At 33.3% G+C, this 10,077-nt stretch overlaps 1 long non-coding RNA gene across 1 annotated transcript in view; it reads right to left on the reverse strand.

Moving 5' to 3' along the window:
• LOC137636955 (uncharacterized) overlaps window positions 1–4,219 on the reverse strand; it is a 15,947-nt gene extending 11,728 nt beyond the window's left edge. The window contains exons 1-2 of the long non-coding RNA XR_011043315.1: window positions 4,073–4,219; window positions 1,179–1,313 (exon numbers count right to left, since the gene is read on the reverse strand). This is a non-coding gene — a long non-coding RNA (uncharacterized lncRNA). The remainder of the gene's footprint in view (window positions 1–1,178; window positions 1,314–4,072) is intronic.
• Window positions 4,220–10,077: the final 5,858 nt, after the last annotated feature.

Raw genomic sequence — 10,077 nt, forward strand, 5'->3', positions numbered from 1 at the left:
CAGCAAAATGTCCAATTCACGCAAATCAGCGATAAGTTTGGACATCGTTGTCGCAGAGACTTCAAATTTGGTTCATATTTGAGTGTATGAAAATCCACGCCAATTAACACATGTGAAGGTCAAAGTTCAAGCAAAAGGTCGAGAAATATGCTGCTGCGTTTGAGATCTGCGCTCTACTGAGTGCCCTTCTTGTTGTTTTTATATTAGTTTTTTTCCATATTGCTCGTCACTGTTGGGAACATATTTTATAAATGTGGCTCATATGGCCAGCAACAGGGCACCAGGTAGACATTAATTGGCCCACTTGGCCCAACAATGATTAGGAATAGTAAGTTGTATCTGAAAAACCAAAAAATTATGATAATTTGGAGAAGAAATTAGAATATTACAAAACATTTAGGATACCTTAAAAACTAATAAAAAGATGTGCTACAGTTCCTATATCAAGTTTTCAACAGTGAATTCACATAAATACAAGTAGAAAGACCTTTGCTAAGTCAAAATGAAACTAGGTTGAATTAACACCTACAGTACACCACACATGGCACACTGACATCACTAACCACCTACTATAATAGTTTAACTTTTTTAAATGATTTACAGTTTCACACACTGACATGGAAACTTTTGTCAAAAACAGGTTGATTTAAGTGTGTCATATTAAAGTTTAGAGTGGGTAACTTATTTCACACCTAAACGGAGGTATAGAACTAAACTCTGAACTTAAAACAAATTTTTTAACAAAAATCATGAATTAAATTTGAGCTTTCCAACTAACGGAATTTACTAAAAAGAAAAATAATTCAGCAAAAAATATGTATTCATTAATTTGATAAAAGCTTGCCTACCTACAGGAAGAAGTAAAAAAACGAAAAAAAAAAAAAATATGATAGTTTGATCAAACAACTCAAGTGAATCCTATGGGGTCTATCACTTCAATTTCAAACTAAGGACAAAAATCTCACTGAAATAAAAACCAATTTCTAGAAATAAAAAGATCTAAAATATCTGCTATTTACACAGCATAATCTATTGTTCTGTGCGTGATAGAAGAACTTCATACCAGCATTGAATGCCAGAAATCTAAGCTGTTTTCTAAAAAGCACGGAACCTTAAAACGAATATTTCACCATTCATGCACAGATTACAGCACCAGTTCACCCTTGATGGTGTCATACTTAAGTTGGCCCCTACGCGAGACAGAAGGATTCAAGCTCTTCTTACAATATCTCAACTTGTTGCATGTCAGCCTTTATGTTCTCTTCCAGTCTTCAGTGTCATGACTACCATACCAAGAAAACTGGAGCTTAAATCTGGAAAGAATTGAAAAGGACATTTTAGCAATATTTTCACTTTTGCCTATATTTTCCCCCAAAATAGTTTAAGATTCCTTCCAAGCTTTAGACACTTATTACGAGTTGACTATCTAATGTCAAAAGCCGAGTTTACTGCCAGGCATAAAAATCTATTTAGTTACAAGATATCTATGATAGCCCGAACAAAATACAAGTGGTTTATTTGTTGAACAAGTCAAATTTCATTGTTTGCATACTTAATTTGTCAAAACAAACACACCTAAAACTATTGACCACAAATGAGGTGTAACTAGTACGCTGAGGAACATACTTCCTGAAGCGTTTTTAACCTTAAAATTTCTATAAAATTTCACAAATTAAAAAAAAATTGTACTGCAGTTTCATAGTAATGTTGAATGTGACCATGTGGATGTGGTGAATCTCTTTACAGACTGCCATTAGTTCTCAAATCATTGCAAACTACAACTATCAAGTTATTCTAGAAGAAATAAACTCTGAGTTTTATAAATATTATGGTAACAGTTTATGTCATTTTATTAATTGACTTCGTTTTTAAGTTTTATCCTAAACTTTTCTAATTTCTTTGCAAGCTGAGTAAGACGTGGAAGACTGCACCATTTGAAACTAGGGAGATGCAAGAGTTTTTTGCAAACTGCTACATTGGCAATAGATTTTTGGATATTGAAGAGTCTGCACGCACTAATGTTTTTAGGAGACTTCATTTGTTTTTGCAGGGAAAACTACATTGGAGATGAAACATGATTATTATCATTATTACTAGCTAAGCTACAACCCTAGTTGGAAAAGCAAGATGCTATAAGCGCAAGGGTTTCAATAGGGAAAAATAGTCTAGTGAGGAAAGGAAATGAATTAAAACTATTTTAGAAATAATAGTAATTAAAATAAAATATCTAAGAACAGTTACAACATTAAAACAGATCTTTCATATATAAACTATAAAAACTTATGTCAAACTGTTCAACATAATTTGTTGCAAGTTTGAAATTTTGGTTCTACCGATTCAACTACCCTAAGTTTAGGAAGATCGTTCCACAACTTCGTCAAATATTCTGTAAATATAAAACCAACGTAGACAAATGAACTGAAAGTATGTTTTATATACTGAAATATGGGTAGGTATCAGGGAATGAAATAATTAAGGTTATTGTTCGCAAATGTCTGGTAGGAGTTTTAAGCGAGACATTAATAAGTTTTTCTTCGCTATATAGAGTTCCATTTTCAGTTTAACACTTGAATTATAGTGAAATTCTACAGTAATGTTATGATACACGATCTTTGTTTTTGCGTTAAGTGCTTAATATTCTTTCAACTAGGCTCCACGAGGCAATAGAAGAGTTGGAAGACCCAGGCCTACATGGTTAAGGACTAAGAAGCGTGAAGTAGATGATAATGAATATATAAATATAGATTTAAAAGCTCAAGATAGAGACGACTGGCGAAATCTAACCGAGGCCATTTGCGTCAATGGGCGTAGGAGGAGATGATGATGATGATGATGTCAGTATTCTTAATTATAGAATTTAGTTCTCATTTATAAAACTATATTTGATAAATGCTTTATAAACAAATTATCTTGATTTCATCTCTTAAATCTAATACTGAAAAGTTTGTGTAGTACCTGATGCATAAAATCCCCTTTTAAGGTCAAGTTTCAAGATTATTGAAAACCGGACGTCCAAAATATCTTGGAATTGTTACATATTGTGCAGCCAACAACAAATCGTGTTGACACACGAATAGTTACAGATAGTTTTAAATGATTGGAACCTAGATATATATATATATATATATATATATATATATATATATATATATATATATATATATATATATATATATATATATATATATTAGGCTCTAGAGCCTTTAAATATGCGGCCCCTAGACTATACAATAAGCTCCTACTAGATATTCGGAAAGACTTAAGATATTATTAAGGCTTTCAAGAGGAAACTGAAAACTTTCTTGTTCTCAAAGTGCTTCGATGGTATAGATTTGGCAATAAACGAGTAATATGTGGTGTGAAATATTAAATGCTTTTGAACGAACATGCTAAAATGAAAGTGGAGGCCCTGTAGAGAGTAGGGTTCCCCTGATGGATAGGATCAGAAAAGCAGCTCTTAAAGAAAAGTAAAGTAAAGTATTTCAAATTCGTTGAATAATAGATGCAAAATTACACTAGTCTACGCTCTAAATAAATACCGTTTTCTATTATATCTCACCAAAGAAAACTACAAAATTTCAGTAAGATATTCCTAGATATTGAGAGAGAGAGAGAGAGAGAGAGAGAGAGAGAGACTTCGTATGTAAATATGTAAACATACCAAGTACTTATTCTAGCCCCTAAAGCCTTACCTCCTCTAACTTCTGTCTTCACTAAGAATAACTGCTAACCACAAGAATTACCTCCGCCGACGAACTTTAGAGGAGGTTATGTTTTCACCTTTGTTGCTTTGTTTTTGTTTTTCTTTTTTTCTTTTTTATTTGTTCGTGAATGAAGAACTTCCTGGTCACAATTTTACTCATAGAGGAGTGAAACTTTCAGGAATTAATTGTTATGTTGAGACGTGGAAGTGATTCAATTTTGAAAGTCCTAGATCAAAGGTCAAGGTCAAAAGTCAAAGGTCAATCTTAAGGAAAAGTTCGAGAAATAACCTAATGGGCCGAGGTCTGTGTTCTACGGAGTGTCCCTCTATTGTGATATTGTTTAGAAATTTATTTGGGTTTAAACTCACCTTCAACTCAAAGTTTCAAAATCCATTCCTGTTTCAAGTCCTGCTCTCGCCTCAAGTTCAACCTTAGTCATTCTTTCACTTTTTCTGTTTCCTCCAGTTGAAAGTAACGAAATTTAAATGTTTTTATCGTCATGTAAACCACTATCCACACCTGGAAGAGATTATAGCAATATTTAAATTCTGAAATTTTGTATTGAATGTAAGCCACCATCGACATATGAAAATATCAAATCATACTTTTTAGAATCTGAAAAGATTGAAAAACTAAATGTATATCTCACAAAAGAAAGCATTAACGTTATAATAGTTTATCTCTACACTACACGACTTCCCCAGTCATTTACGAAATCAACAAAGAACAAGCTAATTGCCCAAGTATATATTAAATAAATTCAGAACGTCGCTGGCTCTCCTTCATAAAGGAAAAAAAGTCACACTAAATTGACATATCTTTGTTAGAAAAAAAAGAGGAAACACCTTATTAAACATTTAAGTTCATTCTGAAAAACTGTAAATCAGTTTTCCAATGTTCTATAGAATACAAAAATACTTTGTTATTCAAACACTTCTATACAAAATCAGGATAATTTGGGATGGTGGATCTTCAGGTGATTCCAAAATCAAAAAAACTTGACCTTTAGTTATAAGTTGGGATAATGAGAATAACACCGATCGAATCTCTCACTTCTCAACACCAAACAGAAATACCTTTGGACAACCGAGAACCGATTGTCCGGCTTCCCTAGTATGGAACTACTGTACACTGGACAAGTCCACTCGTCATTTTCTGTGAAGTGTTACGTCATAATGACGCCATAATTATGTCATTAAAGAATAAGCTAATTTTTCCAAGTATATAACATACATTATGAATGTCGTAGGTTATACTTCATAAAAAAAAAAAAAAAAAAAAAAATACTAGTTCGGCATTTATTTGTTGGGGGGAAAAGGGGAAAACTCTTTATTAAACATTTTAGTTTACTTTGAAAACCTTTATATGAGTTTTACCATTTTCTACTTTAGCCTTTTCATACTTGATAAAACTGTTTAGTAGCCTAATAAACTATGCATGCAACAGTAAGAAAGTATAACCCAAGAAAATGCACAAGTACAGTTTTAAACAAACTTCACTTCAACCGTTGCGTAAATTTTGGATTAGCAAGAGGGCATCGAGAGAATTTCTGGAAGTTCTCTCTCTCTCTCTCTCTCTCTCTCTCTCTCTCTCTCTCTCTCTCTCTCTCTCTCTCTCTCTCTCTCTCAATAAGCACTTGGAATATTGAAGGTGGCTCAAATGTGGTATTCTAAGTATAAAAGAATTCAATGACTTGAAAGTATCAAAACACACATACCAAATTCTACTAAGGAAAACTATGGCTACTTTCCTCTTAAGGGTAAAGACAGAAGACACACTAGCTATGGTAAGCAGCTCTTCTAGGAGAATAAGGACACTCCAAAATCAAACCATTGTTCTCTAGTCTTAGGTAGTGCCATAGCCTTTGTACCATGGCCTTCCACTGTCTTGGATTAGAGTTTTCTTGCTCGAGGGTACACTCGGTCACACTATTCTATCTTATTTATCTTCCTTATGTTTTTTTGTTTTTTCAGTTTTTACAGTTTATATACCATCACCATATCCTCCTGCGCCCATTGACGCAAAGGGCCTCGGTTAGATTTCGCCAGTCATCTCTATCTTTAGCTTTTAAATCAATACTTTTCCATTCATCATTTATATATGAAAGATTGAATAGTGTTGTTACTGTTCTTGAAAGATTTCATTTTGATTGTTTATTACTTTGCTTATATTGTTTCCTCACTGGGCTACTTTCCCTGTTGGAGCCCTTGGGCATATAACATCTTGCTTCTTTTTTGAATTAGGGTTATAGCTTAGCTTATAATAATAATAATAATAATAATAATAATAATAATAATAATAATAATGTCCAGTAACGTTGATTTGACTTTATATTATTAACATTACAGTTCAACGACAAATCATAGAATTAAAAAAAATACCTTTAGGACAGGAAGATTAACTTTAATTCAACCAGAGTCCTGAATGAAATTAGAATTTAATCAAATACACAGCCGTAAACACATGCCAGAGAAGCAGTAATTTAGTTAATATAGAATACTATATATATATATATATATATATATATATATATATATATATATATATATATATGTATGTATATATAATTGCTAAAGAAGCAACTGTATGCATTTTGTTTCTTAAGAGTTTTGTGCTAGCACGGACTCTTGCCTCTAAAGCAGTTTGCAAATAACTGGCCCCCAAGCCATTACAGTTACTTCATGTACATTAGAATGAACAAAGTAATTGGGTAAAATTAAGAGTATTCTGCATTTTCAAATGCCTTGTGGATCAATAATAGACGGAAGTTGTCATATTAAAATAAATCCTTTGATAGCTGTCTTGCGTCATTGCCTGATTCAATCTATCTCTTCCATTGTGAAGAATATTTAAGCAAAATGGGTAGACAAAATGTTCAGCACATGGAATTTATTTCAATAAGAACTTTTTGATATGCGAAAGGGTCACTCAGTACTAAAATGTTTTAGTAGTATTGTGGTAATGTTAATTCATCAAATTGGTCGAGTTATTATTATTATCAATTGTTAAGCTACAACCCTAATTGGAAAAGAAGGATGCTATAAGCCCAGGGGCTCCAACAGGGAAAATAGTCCAGTGGGGAAAGGAAACAAGGAAAAATAAAAAGAGTTACAGCATTAGGATAAATAGTTCCTAAATAAACTAGAAAAAAACTTCAACGAAACAAGAGGAAGAGAAATAAGCTAGAATAGTGTGCCCGAATGTTCCTGGAATCAAGGCATTGTTTGTGCTTAATGTTTCACTAAATAGGACAATCTATGGCATCGTAATGCTTAAAACTGAATATACATTGGCCTTAAATTTCTTAATAGTTTATATACCTTTAAAGCACTTATTTAACATATTAAGAATATCAAAAACCAAACAGTAAGAGTTAAATCAAAATTATTGAACTTTACACAACCAGCAGATACCAGATATTTTTAGAGGATGTCTTAAAAAGTATGAAAATACTTGGCAACTTTTAGCATAAAACCTCTTGCTTAACAAGTCACCATTACCAACTCAAATGCTAATAAACAGCTTGGAATACTCCAGTGAGTTCTTATATTTTAGCTGATTTTTACGTATCTAATTCAATTCCATTCCAAACTCAATGCAATGTTTTGTGACCCTCAAAAACCAAAATGAGAACGAATTTGAAAAACATGACACAGATTACTGCCACTTGGGAATAAACTTAAGCCTACGAGAAAGGCTGACCGGCCCCACAGTGATAGAGTTTAATACCTTACCAATCTATCACTGAAATGCTTAATTACCCTGAAATAACCCAATTTCCATCAATATCCTTTTAGCAGCATCAAAATATCTATCATTACACTGGAAACTTATTTGTGACACAGCTAGTTCAGAGGGAAATTTATACCAAAAGCAACAACAAGAACTTCTAAATCCAATAGCAGTGTTTGAGGCAATAGGAGTTAAAAAGTTAATTTGGGAAGATGTGTAAGTAGTGGGATCGTTTAAGACTAGACTATGGAAATTTACTAATTTACAAATATTACCTTCACGTTATAGGTTTTACTAGTTACGAAAATGAACTTTGAAAAAAAAAAATTGAGATACTTTATGGGATATGGTTATGTTGCAATAGGGTACTTGTAACATCCGGGATAAGTCGCATGTGATCTTCTAGAGCTGTCAAAGGTATGGACACCTTGAAAAAGATTGCAAGTTCAAGGCTGGTGATAAAAAGTACGGGAAACGTTCAGGAAATCCCACCATTAAGGAATGGATTTCACAATAAACTGCACTTAGTGGAACAAAGTGGATAATTACTTGTTTTACTTGTTTTGGGTTTAAATCCAACCCTCCACTGAACTTATACAATTCTTTGATTGTAGCATCTTCCAAATCATATGATCTTGTGAAAAGTAATGTCTTTAGTTTGTTCTTAAATTCAATTGCTCCCTTTAGGTCCTTCATTTCAGTTGGCAGTTTATTGTAATGTCTAGGCGCACAGTAGCTAAAAGCCCTTTCACCAAATTTACTATTTGTTCTTGGTTCAGATAGTCTATAGTTTGTCACTCATGTGTCTTATGTTAACATAGTGAATTCAAGAAATTGCAAAGGTCACGGACCATGTATACTAAGGATGTCTTAGATGGTGCCTATATGAATATTCAATGTTATTAACAGGACCAGGAAAGCAGGACTTAAAAGTAAAATACTGTATTCTACTAGGGTCACTGGAAACTTTTAAAAGCTTTTATTAGTAGCGGAAATAGGCAGGAAGGAGGTTACGCTTTTCTCTCTGGCCACAACTTTAATCGTAGAGTAATGAAGCTTACAGGGATTTACTGTTATGTAAAAAGCTGGAAATGACTAAATTTTGTTCATGCTAAGGTCAAAGTTCAAGGTCAAGATTTGAGCGAAAGGTCGTGAAATAAGCTGCGGCGTTGGAGGTCTGCGCTTTATCGAGTGCCCTGCTAGTTGTTTTTATATTAGTTTTGCCCATCATGCTTGCCACTGGGGCCAGGGTGGGAACATATTTTATAAATGTGGCTCATATGGCCAGCAACAGGGCACCAGGTAGACACATTAATTGGCCCATTTGGCCCAACAATGAGTGGGAATAGTAACTTGTTTCTGATTTACCAAAGGAAACATATTGTACACTTAATTACCTTTTAAACATATCTACCTTGAATTATATATATGAATAATTGCATAAAATAAAATATTAAGAATAGTTGAGTTACACAAAACAACACTATGATACAAGGAAGGTTCTTGTAACTATTTAAATACTTTAAATTCCCTTTTGCAATATTTTGATTAACATGAAAAGTACCCCACAATCTTGTTGAGTTATACACTTACATGGCACATTCATTCACCATCTACTCTATTTCTCTGTTGCTTTCCCTGAACCAACCATACTGTAGTCTTAAACTCTGTCGAAAACTATCTATATTTGACAAGCCATACAACTCTTCAATACATTTGGTTTCTACTAATGTTTGAATACTGAAGTTAACTCTACAAGTAATGTATAGATGTTAAGACGTTTTCACTAACAAATCTATCTCTAACGACCATTGCAGTAAGCAGCCACACCTACACCGAGAAGTCAGAGGTCAGAGGTCTTAAAACCAAGCCCTTCCCCTTATACATAGTACACTTGCTACACCATCTGTGCTAAGGTCAGAAACCAATCAGATGTCAAGTCTTAAGGAAATTCATTGCAAAATAGAGGGGTACTCAGTAGAGCGCAGACCTCCGCCATGACAGCTTATTTCTCGATCTTTTGGCGTGGATTTTCATAAACTCAAATATGAACCAAGTTTGAAATCCCTGTGACAACAATGTCTCCAAACTTATGGCTGATTACGTGAATTGGACATTTTGCTTTACTTTGACCTTGACCTTTGACATTGACCTTCCAAAATTTAATAATTTCCAGCTATTCCCAAAACAGTTAATCCCTGCAAGTTTCTTTACGATTGAAATTGTGGCCAGGAAGCTGTTCACATACAAACACAAAAACAGGGTCCCCTGTAAAACGTAACCTCTTTCCAACTTAGTTGGCGGAGGTAATTACTAAAAATCCCCAGCTAGTATATAGATAATAATGCTATTTAATATAAATGAAACAAAGCATAAATGATAACAGTTTTAAATCTATCTATTTGAAAGTTATTCTCCGGCAGTTAAATTATTGCAGTCAGTTAAGTGGAGTCTTGCCGGATTGTACGTTATGATCGTTATGAAAAAAATATCTTGCTGGTAATTCATTTACTGTTGCTGCTCTGTATTTAAAACATCACTTGATTTAACCAAATTACATTAAACATAGTTTTTGGAATTCCAAAAATTTGGAATTTACCACAACTTGTGCCCACTGACAGATTTATATTGTATTGTTACA

This window comes from Palaemon carinicauda, chromosome 3 (assembly GCF_036898095.1).
Source record: "Palaemon carinicauda isolate YSFRI2023 chromosome 3, ASM3689809v2, whole genome shotgun sequence".
Lineage (NCBI taxonomy): Eukaryota > Metazoa > Arthropoda > Malacostraca > Decapoda > Palaemonidae > Palaemon > Palaemon carinicauda.